A 12,302-nucleotide genomic window follows, 5' to 3' on the forward strand; every position below is an offset into this window, starting at 1 on the left:
AATTCCCAGAGCCTTGTCTCCCTGCCTGCTCTCCCACAAAAACTGAATTTCTGCAGCACTGTGCTCTGCAGGATCAGTCAATCCCAGCCACTTTTCTCCCCATCCTCCAGGTGCTTTTTCAGCTCCATTTTCAGCAATTAAAGAGGGAACCTTGGATTTTTCTCAGCCCCTATTTCAGGGGACAATTTGGCTCTCAGCACAGTTGGTAGGTGACCACCTCACCTTTTCCTTTTCCATTAGTTTATTCCTGTCAGAGAGCCCTGAGGGCCAGAGGCATTATGGAGCTGCCAGGATGTTTCACAAAGATATAGGCAGGAATTATAACCAAATAAGTGAAATTACTTAGATTTTCCCTAATTTCAGAAGTAAAAAGTACCTTTTAAAAGAGTTTATTTGACATAAATGTACATTATTCACACAATTAAATGGTTTGGTGAGAAACAGCACATGTTGCTTTTTTACAGGTAAAAAAAAATTCTCTTTCAGCCACTTCCCAGCAGGAAACTGCAGAGATCACTTCCAAGAAAAATGGACATCCATTTCTAAAATTTATAAAGTTATCCATAGGTCCTGAGTGTTAGAGATTCCCCCATGAAATACCCATTTACACTGAGAAGAAAACAACCTCAGAGCCCCAGAACCCCATAGGGAAGGAAAATTATAATTTATATGTATTTTAGTGAAGGTAAAGGCTTTTAAATTTCCTGATGGAAGAAAAAAAAAATGGAGAATTTGTCCCTGGAAAGGTGGCCAGGATTGGCAGGGAATGCCCAGGGAAGTTTGGAGTGTCCATCCCTGGAGGTGTCCAAGGAACTCCTGGAGGTGACACTCAGGGCTCTGGGCCGGGCACAAGGTTGGACTTGGTCTTTTCCAACCTTAATAATTTGGGATTCTGACATAAAAATGGCCAGATAGAGCAGTCAGAGACTGATGTCAGCACTGATTTAATATTTTAATATTTAATATTTTCAGCCCAGCTTGGAATCTCCTGTCACATCCACCTAGGCTGGTTTCACTGAGGTGTTTTTCCAGTCCTGAATCCAAAACGTTCCTGAGCAAACCCTGTGCTGTGCATGACCACAAAGCCCTGCAAGCTGCATGGCCACAGAATCAGCCCCTTTTCTGTCCAAAGTTCAGCCTGCCTTGTGTAAACCTGGCAGAATTGGGTAAAAAGACAGAGCTACAGATAAATCCCAGGGAAGGATAAATGCACTGCTGGAGCAGATAGGATTCCCCAAAATCTTTTCCAGTGAGAAGAGTGAACTTGCCAGAATTCTTTACTCCATTGTAAGAAAGAACACAAGTTTCACAGGAACATTTACAGGGAACAGGAAATTAAATAAAGACTTACATTAAAACTTTTAAGCTCTGACCTGGAGAGAATCAATTAAGACAGCCAGGATAAATTGGTTTATTTGTGGCTGGGGAAGTGTCTGTACAAAATGAAGGAATTGGAGTCCTTTTGAACAAATATATCTTAACTTATTCTGGAACCACTGACTGCTGCTGTGTACAAGAAATTTTCTGATTTCTTATATAAATACTATATTCCTCTCCACATCAATCACAAAATTACAGAATAGCTCAGCAAGAAAAGTTGGGATTAAAACCAAAACACCACAGATATGACAAGCAAGGAGGAGAGCAATAAATAAGATCATTTTTATTTACAGGAGGAGAGCAATGAAATAAGATCATTTTTATTTACAGGTGAGAAATCATAGAATTCTCTGGCTTATCAGCATAGGAAACAGGTTCAGCACAACCTGAAATGAGCAGGACCCACAAATACCTGCACAGGGCATGGAAAACCATATAAACCATCCCTGACTTTGAACTACAGCTGCTTTTAAATCTCAAAAATCTCTAGAAAGCATAAAAATATTTTAGTAATAATGTCTGTGCACAGCATCTTCTGACCTGCTCTTTAAGGGTTCCAAGGGCTTTCCACTGAGCATATTAAAAATCATCCTTAATAAAGAGTTCTGAGTAAGTGGCACACACAAAATAGAAATGAGTATGACCCACACTGAATAATTTTGCTAATATTAAAGCTTTAATAAAGGCAAGTTGGGCAGAAGCACAGCTACAAATCCAACTCTCCCCCAAGACTCGACAGCAAAACGTCCTGAACTCTTCAGAGTTTCTGCAGATCGTGGAATTCCTCTTGTTTGTAGTGAAACTGCGCCTTGTTCATGCTGTGGGTCTGTCCTTCCTTACAGAGCTCCTGCGATTCCTTGGCACTTCAATGTTATATTTACTTTGCGGGCACTTTATTGGAAGTTAGGGGCTCTCCTATGTTCATTACAAGCTCCGTTTATAAATGCTGTCCGCTCATTCACTATCCCAAGTTCTCTTCTATCACAGCTCCCGCAGCATCGGGGACTCGCAGGGCACATTCACCGAGATTTATTTTTCTTTTAGATCTCAGGGAAATAAGGAGGGAAAGGGCTGATTCGGCTAGATCCGTGAGCGGGATGTGGGATTGGCCGCGGGCTGTGCTCAGGGGGATGGCTCAGGAAATTAAAGGGGTGGAAAAAGCGGATAAAAAAGGGGATAAAAAGTAAATTCACCAACCTGCTTCTCCTTGTTCTCGGGGTTCCGACCGGCGGCTGAAGCGGCGCTGCCGCGGTGTTGCTGGGATGGAGAATCCCGGCCGGGCGCTCCCCTCACCCCGGCTCCCCTCAGCCCTGAGCCCTCAGCCCGGCTTCCCTCAGCCCTGAGCCCTCAGCCCTGAGCCCTCAGCCCGGCTTCCCTCAGCCCTGAGCCCTGAGCCCGGCTTCCCTCAGACCTGAGCCCTCAGCCCGGCTCCCCTCAGCCCTGAGCCCTGAGCCCGGCTTCCCTCAGCCCGGCTCCCCTCAGCCCTGAGCCCCCAGCCCTGAGCCCTCAGCCCTGAGCCCTCAGCCCGGCTTCCCTCAGCCCGGCTTCCCTCAGCCTGAGCCCTCAGCCCCACTCCTCTCAGCCTCCCTCAGCTCCCCTCGGCTCCCCTCAGCCCTGATCCCTCCGTCCCCAGCCCGGTTCTCCTCAGTTTCTCCCGGTTCCCCTCGGTTCCCCTCAGTTCCCCTCAGCTCCGGCCCTTCCACCGCCCCGCCCCGGCCCAGCGCCCCGCCCGCCCCGGCCCCTCACACGGGATAGCGGGAAAGGAGCTGGAAAAGGTTTGAAACGCCAGGATTCTCACACGGGATAGCGGGGAAGGAGCTGGAAAAGGTTTGAAACGCCAGGATTCTCACTGGATAGCGGGGAAGGGTTTGGATTACCGGGACCCTCACACGGGATAGCGGGGAAGGAGCTGGGAAGGGTTTGGAACAGCGGGTCCCCACACGGAATAGCGGGGAAGGGTTTGGAGCACCGGGATCCTCACACGGGATAGAGAGAAAGGAGCTGGGAAGGGGCTGGAGAATCCCTGAGTGAGCTGGGAAGGGGCTGGAGAATCCCTGAGGGGATGGGAAAGGGGCTGGAGAATCCCTGAGGGGATGGGAAGGGGCTGGAGAATCCCTGAGGGGATGGGAAGGGGCTGGAGAATCCCTGAGGAGATGGGAAGGGGCTCAGGCTGGAGAAAAGGAGGCTCAGGGGGAATTTCTGGCTCTGCACAACTCCCTGCCAGGAGGGGACACTGGGGGGGATTTGGGATCTGCTCTGTTCCATCAGAATCTCCTCCTTGGCACAAAACCACCAATGCTGACCAGGAGCAGAAAGGATAGCAAGGGAGCAGGAAACTAAAATTCTTACAGACACAGCAGGAGGGAGAACCTTGGAAAAGTTCAAGTCAATCTCATTCCACCTTTGCCACTTTCCACGAGGTTGTCCAAGGTTCATCCAGTCTGGCCTGGCACCTCTGAATGATGTTAATTAATTCAAATATCTCAAGACCTGGTTGTGCTATAATGCACATATCCATTACCTGCTGGCAGTTGATATAAATTGCCTTTTACTCCACAAGAAATGGACTAAATCACATTTTTGACCCTTTTGCACTTCAGTGTTTGAGAAGCTGACAGAGGTAAAGCAATACCATGTATTTAACAGGAGCTTGCAATTAAAAAAAAACAATACTCAAAAATTATTTCAAGGAATTTCAAGCAAGGACTGAGCCCTGCTAGGAAAGATGCACCTTTAATTTTGCTTGTGCTCATCCTTTTGTACAAGGCAGCAAAAATTTGGATCCAGTGAACCAGAGACTGGAAAGTCCCAGCCAGGCCCAGCTGAGGATTTTATACAATGGTGTTTCTCTTCAGCAATATTGTTTTAAAAGAAATGCAAACCTACTATCTCTGCTTCATGAGTATGAAGACAAATATTTTTGTTTCCCTATTGCAAGCTCTTCTCAAGTAACCAGACTGGTACTATCTTTTGGGTGGTGTAAACACTTCTCCCATGAGCAAACCCACTGATTGGCTTTAATTTATTTATTGACTTTCTGTAATTCACAACCCATTTCCTCAAAGCAGCATCAGCCACTTTAACTCCTTATTAAAATAACCCTCTCTTAATTGATAAATTCTATTTTTAAAATATTTCCTGATTCTAGTATGGCAGTGTGGGAAATCTGACTAAACACAACTCATGTCTGAGGTTAGGAAGCCACTGAAGCTTTCATATCCCAGACTTTCACAGCATAAGCAAAAGCTGTCAAAAGCTGCCACTAGAAAATCCTTTTATTTATAATATCTTGAGACAAACATTTGACAGAGTTTTCTTTCACCTCCCCATGTGCCATTGCTGTTCAGCCAACCAGGAAAAAAAAAATCCCCTACAAAGCTTCTACTAGTGCATATTTAATTATTTTTGAAAGTTTTTTTTTCCCCTCCCATAATAACTAAACTGAAACTTCCTTGAGCTTAATCCTCTTGTGGAAGGCAAAAGACAGGTGATTCCTCCTCTCAGAGTTCTTTGACGTGTGTTGTGTTGCTTGATACTGATCATCCTTTGTGTAAACTTCACTTCCAGTTTATTCTGCCTTTCTTTATAGATCAGCTCTCCTGGAGCCTCCTGAGGCTGATCTGGCTCTCCACAGCTCCCTGACAGGATTGGGGAACCAGGTGAGAGTCAGGGAGCAGGGACAGGACAATGTCAGGTTGGACATCAGCAGGAATTTCTCCATGGAAAGGTGGTCAGGGCTTGGAGTTGCCCAGGGAGGGTTGGAGTGCCCATCCCTGGAGGTGTCCCAGGAATTTTGGAGGTGCCACTGAGTGCTGAGGACAAGGTGGGGATCAGGACTCACTGACCTTGGACCATTCCAACTTCAATGATTCTGGGTTTCAATTACTTTATTGACAGCTTGTTGCTCAAATATTTTCATCCCTGTTCTGTTGTTTCTCTTTTTGTCAGAATTACCTCACTTTACCTCACCTCTGTCTTGCCAGTGCCATTTTGACTCCAGGATTTTCAGTTTCTCTGTGCTTTATTCACTAGGATATGGAAAATCCAGCATCCAGGATGTTCTCCAGCCTCAGCACAGCATCCCCTCTGCTCAGGGCCTCCCCCTTTTGTGGAATTAGAACAACTTTTGGAGAGGCTTTTATTATAAATACAAACAAGGAAATGTTTTTTTATCTCTCAGCATCTACGTTTCACCTCCGGTTTTCTCCCTCACAGCATTATAAAAATAACAGAGGGCCAGAAGCCTTTCAACGAGTTTCATGTTGAAAAACAACAAAATATCATAAAATACCAAGCCCCAAGTGGTTTTACAAAGCACATGAGAAGATTTCAGTGACCTATGTGCATGTTTTGAATCTAAGTGTGAGCAAGAAACACAGAACTGTTTTCCAACAGAACAGAAATTCAGCCTTGAGGGTTTATTTATTTTAAAAATGTGACATTAAAGCAATTCCTTCCACCAGTTATGCTGGATAAAGTCACAGAGCCTCTGTGTGGCAGATCATAATAATTCCCTGATCTCTGAGAAATAAAAATTCCTAATCCCCTGCTCAGCTTTCCTGAGTCCATAATCTGATGCCTGGTTTTACATCCATATAGATTATCTGAGGAGGATCAGAGATGCCAGGCTGGGTTTGGTTTGGAAGGATCTTAAATCCCACCCAGTGCCATGGCAGGGACACTCCCACTGTCCCAGGCTGGCCTTGGGCACTCCCAGGGATTCAGGGGCAGCCACAGCTGCTCTGGGAATTCTATTCCAGGGCTCCCCATCCTCACAGCCAGGAATTCCTTCCCAATATCCAATCCAAACCAACTTTCTTTCAATGTGAAGCCATTCCCTCTTTTCCTGTCCCTCCATCCCTTGTCCCAACTATTCATCTTTTAGGCAAAGAACACCAGGAGTTTACAGCACAGCAAGCACAAGGAAGTTTCCAAAATTAAAAAATATGAGCATAAAAACCATAAACTCCTTGACACTCACAAGATATAACTCTTAATTTATGCAAATCTATAATTATTTCATCATCAAAGCAGGGTTTGAGAGGCAGAACTGACACTGGGCCAGGAGAGGCAGAGCCACAGCAGCTGCTCAAGGAGAGGGGAGAGGGGAAAAAAAGGAGGAAAACCAAGAGGCACCAAACAGCCTTGGCTTGCCAAGGCAAGTTCAGCTGAACCAGTGGAATAGATAATATTTCATATTATCTTATTATATTATATTAATATTCTTTATTTTTTTAATAGTTAAGCTCTGTTAAGCATAAGCTTTTGAGGGAGGCAGAGGGAATGATCTAGCAGGAATTTCCATCCCTTTTTAAGCCTTCACATGGCATGAGAGGTGTCAGGTAATTAGTGCTGTCACCATTAGTGCAGCTTATTTCCCAAGTGCCATGGTGCCATTTGGCAAGAAGAGGATCTTGAGTGCATTCAAGGGGGAAATTGCAGCAAAATATACAAGTTTGGCAAAAAACAAAAACAAAAACAAAACCAGAGGTCCTTGAAGCAGCAGGCTGTGCAGTTTAACTTTCATTGTGACAGGCTGGATGTGTTTGATATGTCTATTTAATGGGCTTTTAAATAAAACCACTGTTACTATAGTAACATTTGCATCAGAGGTTGTGCTCATGCTGCCTCTGAGGTACAGAAAACCAATCTGCTCTGCTCACCTTTGTGCTTCACACTGATATTTTACATGGCAGACCTGCTTGCTAATAAATAATTTCCTTTTTTTCGGAGTATTTTCCCTCTCAGCTTGGAAATGAGGATATATTTGAGCTGGTTGGCTTTGCAGTGACTAAGCCCTGAGTGTGGGAACAGCACTCCTGGTGCCAGGGAGAACAAGGATTGCACAAAAAGGGAATTGCAGTGTGGGGAAATCCATGCTGGAATTGTCCAAGGCCACTTTGGACTCTTGGAGCAACCTGGGATAATTGCAATGTCCCTACCATGGGAATCAGGGCTTTAAGGTCCTTTCCAAGCCAAACCATTCCATTCTACAATTCCATCTAATGAGACAAATTTTGCTTTTCTACTCCATGAGGTTTTTCTGGTCCAACTGCTTTCACTCAACAGCACCAGAATATTTACACAGCAAAATGTGTAAAAAAACCCTCTTTGGATGAGGAAAGGAAAGCACCCAGAGCTCTCAATCCCCCTAAAAAGTCTTTTAGTTGTTCATGTCCTTACCAGGAATTAGCAGCTGGAAAAAAAAGAGTATAATAATAAAGAGAGAACAGATAAAGCTAAAAAAGAGATAAAGAGGATAATGGGAAGAGTGAAGGAACTTCTGACCCATCACCTCTCCAATAACTTAACTTGATTTTCCTGCTATTTTTCTTCCTGATGTGCCTCATTTCAAATCAGATTTTAGTGCAAACATGCATGGATGGGATGTGGAACAACCCAAACACTGCTGGCCATGTAAAGCCAGCTTTGCTGATGTCACAACTATAAAAACCAGGATTTACTTCAGATTCCAAAGCACTGTTTGGTCTGTTATCCCCACAGTCCCTGCCAGGATGACACACTCAGCTCCAGCTCAGTAAACACCACGACTTTTTCCCTCAGGGGGTGGTGGTGGGAATCTATTTCCAGCAGCACTTGAGAAAAGCTGGCACCAATCTGGGTTCTCAAGTGGGATCTCACACAGAGGCCAAGAATTCATAGCACTGAGCTGAGAGAGAAATGCTGCAGAAAATGAGAAGGTATTTTGAATAAATGCCTTCATTAAAAAAAAAAAAAAAAATTAAAATTCTAGGCTTTTTATCAAGTTAAAAATGTTTCTAAATCTGTCCAAAATTCAGTTTGTGATAGTCACAGACTCAGAAAAAAATATCAGATGGCTGGTTTAATCCAAATTGAGGCCACTTTTGTATTTTTGGTTATGGAGAGAGGATTTTACTTAAATGTTTGTATCTCAGTGATGAATTTCATCCCACATGGAATAGAAACCCCATCTACTCATGCCCACAGGAACTGAAAATCATGGAAAGCTTGGAAGGGGCCTTAAAGTTGTTTTTTTTAAAAATACCATCATTTTTTCATTAGAGCTGGGGAAGTTTGAAAATAGCTACAAGGATCCTTCCTCACCATCCCAAAAGAGAAAAAAACATTTCTAAATAAGGGACATCACAGATCTTTTATCCCAAAAGGGAGAAAAAAATATTCCTAAATAAGAGACCATCTCACATCCTTCATGGCTCTTTTCAGATGCATTATTCTCAAAAATCAAATTATTTCACCTGAACATCAAGAGAAGTGCTGGAATAGTGTCCAGTTTTTAGCTTCTACTAAGCACAGGGTTTTGGGTAAGTTTTTGGGTAAATCTTTGGAAGATTTAGGTTTCAGTGTCCAAACCCTGGCAGAATTTCATCCCAGTTTAGTTGGAGTGTGAAATGGCTGGATCCATCTGCTGACACATTGACTTTCTGCTTATTTTCTAGATAATAATGAGAAGGAATTGCATAAGGGGTAACAAATATTGAGTGTGTGGTGGGAAAACAGGAAAAACTGGTCTAGCAAGGGAAGATATGGGAAGAGGCAGGAACAAGGAGCAGATGGATCCTTCTGGGGTGGGAATGAAGTGTCCAGATAGTGCTGGCACAGAGGAGGTGGGAGTGAAGGGATGATCCTGGAATTGTGACAGCAGAAAAGGGTCAAGGACACAGAGTCCCACCAAAAAGGGGTCAAATCTCTGAGAGGGACTGGCAGGGATTTATGGGATGGTGGGAACACTTGGATGCTGGGTTCTGAAGTTGTTCCCTTTTTATTTAAAAAAAAAAAAAAAAAAAAAAAAAAAGGGAGTAGTACAACTTGGGAGAGCCACTCCCAGATTTTGACAGGAAAATGGGAGCAGTACTACCTGGGACAGCATTCCCAGATCTTTTGAGAGAAAAATGGGAGCAGCATTGCCTGGGACAGCCATTCCCAAATCTGATTTTATTATTCAGTGCAGACAGGCTTTCCCTTCAGAAAGGCCACATTTCTTTAATTTATTTATTCAATTCCATCCTGGAGCTGGCTGCAGGATATCTGAGCACCCCTGAATCATCCCAGCTCAACATCAGCTCTTTCCCTCCACATCACCACTCCAACTTCTTTGTACATGGGTTCATCAGAGACAAAACTGACTTAAACTTGATTAATAATGCTAATTTCAAAAGGTTTCATTTTGGGCCAGGAGTTTTGAGGTTCCTGCTGCCACACTCAGTCTCCAAATAAAAACACAGCCCTAAGGAATGATCTATTACTGCCATTTAAAAGTTAGCCACTATTCATTTAATGAGATTACTAAAATGCTACAGGAAATCAGCTGTTGACTGACCCTCAAAATGAGTTTACCTCATTACCTGCCCATTACAGAGCAGAAAATACAATTACTGCAGGAACTTGGAGCACTTCACACAAAACTGAAGAGTTGTGGGCAATAAAAACACTTCAGTGTCAGACAAACAGGTGGCAGAAAATTGGTTTTGCCCTTTGATTTACTTAAAATTCTGCAAAGAATCCAAAACTTTGGGGTTTTGTGGAAATGATCCCCCAAATTGACTTTATTTCAGTTTTAATTCTTCCCATCACTAAAGGAAAAGGGAGCAGTGCTGTCATTCACTGTGACTTCATCACTTGTCAGAAGCATCACTGCATCAGCAAGAAGATGAGACTAAAATAAAGTTAATTGGGCCATTTTTCACACCAAATCAAAGGCCACACTTTAAAAATACCTCACAGCCCACAAAGCTTGAGAAACCATCTCAAAACATCAAACAAACATTTCTTTTCAAAAATTAGTAACAGTGATGAGGGTTTTGTATTTCATAAAAATAGTTCTGGCATTAAAAACCTTCCAAATGTGACAAATCAACCCCTGTAAAAGAGCAGAGAAACAGAAAGACCTGTGATCATCTTCAGGTGTCCAAAGGGAGGCAAATAATCCCAATCCTAATTGAGGATATTGCCTGAATCCTAATTAACTTTCCACATTCCTCACTTCTGAGACTCCCAGACAATGGTTGGGCATTTGGAAATTGTTTCTCATGACTGGCTGGCTATTAGGAGATCCATGAAAACTGATTTATTTTCTGCTGGAGATTTTAATTAAACAGCAAAATATTTGCTAGGAATGCAATCTTTAAAGGAATGGGAAGAAATCCCAGCATACTCAGGATTGGCTAAATTATATTAGTTTCTATAATCTGATTTAAAAGATAAAATTTATTTCTGTATGCAGGAGAAATATTCTGCATTTCTTGATCTGTTCAAATCAAACAGAGCAGAGTTTTCTTTTGGGATTTTTTACATGGGAAATGGTTTTATCATCCTGGAGCTGTTGAAAACATCTGAATGTCTCCCTGCAATCATTTATTTGGTGATAAAAACCTGGCCACACACAGGGTTATACTGGGAAATTCCAGAGCAGCAAAATCCCAACCCCAGATCAAACATACAACTGTCACCCTCAATCCTCTTATTCCAAGTTTTGCTTCCAAAGGCACTTTAAACACCTTTAACTTGTCCCCAAATCCTCAAAGAACCAAAAACACCCAAGCAGCATCTGCCATTCATTCACATGGGCCAAGGAAAGGAAAGCAGCACAGTCAGGGTATTGGAGAATGGAACTCCAAGCAGTGATAAATCAAAATTCAAAAGTATTGATAACCTGAAATGATCCCCTGGACCTACCAGAGACACCAGCATTGCTGTTTGTACCTCAGAATTATTCTCCTTTTAAGGGTTTCAAACAATATAAAACTCCAGCCTGAATATTATTTCTACTCCACAACAGTGAACAATTCATTTCTCAGCATTCCCCAAGAATTAAATGCAATTAAAAATATATAACAATGTAACACAGGCATTTTCCACCAGGGAATTTCCACCAGTTTGGCTGTGGGCAGGCAAAGAGCTAAAAAATATTAGGGGTTCACATCCCAACACCTGGGCTGATTTGAAATTCCTCTTAAAATCATTTCACAGAAGTCTTCCCTGAATGCAAAACTGCAAAAACAAGGCTTATTAGCATGGATAATGCATATTTATTATTAACATTATGTGTATTATTACTAATATTATGTGTCATTTTGCACAGTTATGTTCACTGCATCTAAATTACTGTATTAGAGAAAGCCATGGGTTGAGTCCCACTTTGAAAACAATCTTCTACCTGTTCCCTAAGAATTTTCTGAGGGAAAAGAGGGATGTTTTTATAATCCCTAGCAGGATCTCCCAGAGGTGAGCAGAAGGAACTCCAGGTATGGAATTCACAGGCAGACAAGGGGTGGGAGAGGAGCAGGGACCAGTCCATTAGAAAGATAAATATCCAGAATATTTGCTACAATCTACAACTAGTCTATAGGAAGTAATAATTCCATTAAAAAAAAATAAGCACTGCTCATGGGGAATAAACACCTGTAACCCATATTTAATAAAACCCAGAAACAGCTGAACCAAACCTCAAAATAAAGGGCAAAAGCAAACTAATAAAACAAGATAAATACAGAACAGGCCTTTGGAGAAAATGTCTCGAGCTGATCTTTAAAATTTGATCCCAATCCAGCAGGCAATGCTTCCTTACCCATTTTATCAGATTTTCCCTGGAAAGCCCTGCAGTAGGAAGTGGTCCTGTGTTTGCAGGGGCCACTTAAACAAATCAATGGCTCATTAGTACCTGGTGAGTGTCCAGCTTAATGAGAGTCTGTCCATCCTTTATCAGAGGCCAGGAACATCCCTGCAGAGCAACCAGGATCTGGAAAGTCCTGCTGGCTTAGGAATGGAGAGCAGGGTTACAAAGCTCCTTTTAGAGCTTCCCATCATTTGCACTTTAACACCACAATTTGAAATGTTTCTTACCAGGACATCTTGTTGGGTATCACCCCAGTGTTAACAAACTTACACTCATTTATGGGATGAAAGGTTTTAGGAAGTTACCC

Source organism: Oenanthe melanoleuca, chromosome 8, assembly GCF_029582105.1.
Source record: "Oenanthe melanoleuca isolate GR-GAL-2019-014 chromosome 8, OMel1.0, whole genome shotgun sequence".
Classification (NCBI taxonomy): Eukaryota; Metazoa; Chordata; class Aves; order Passeriformes; family Muscicapidae; genus Oenanthe; species Oenanthe melanoleuca.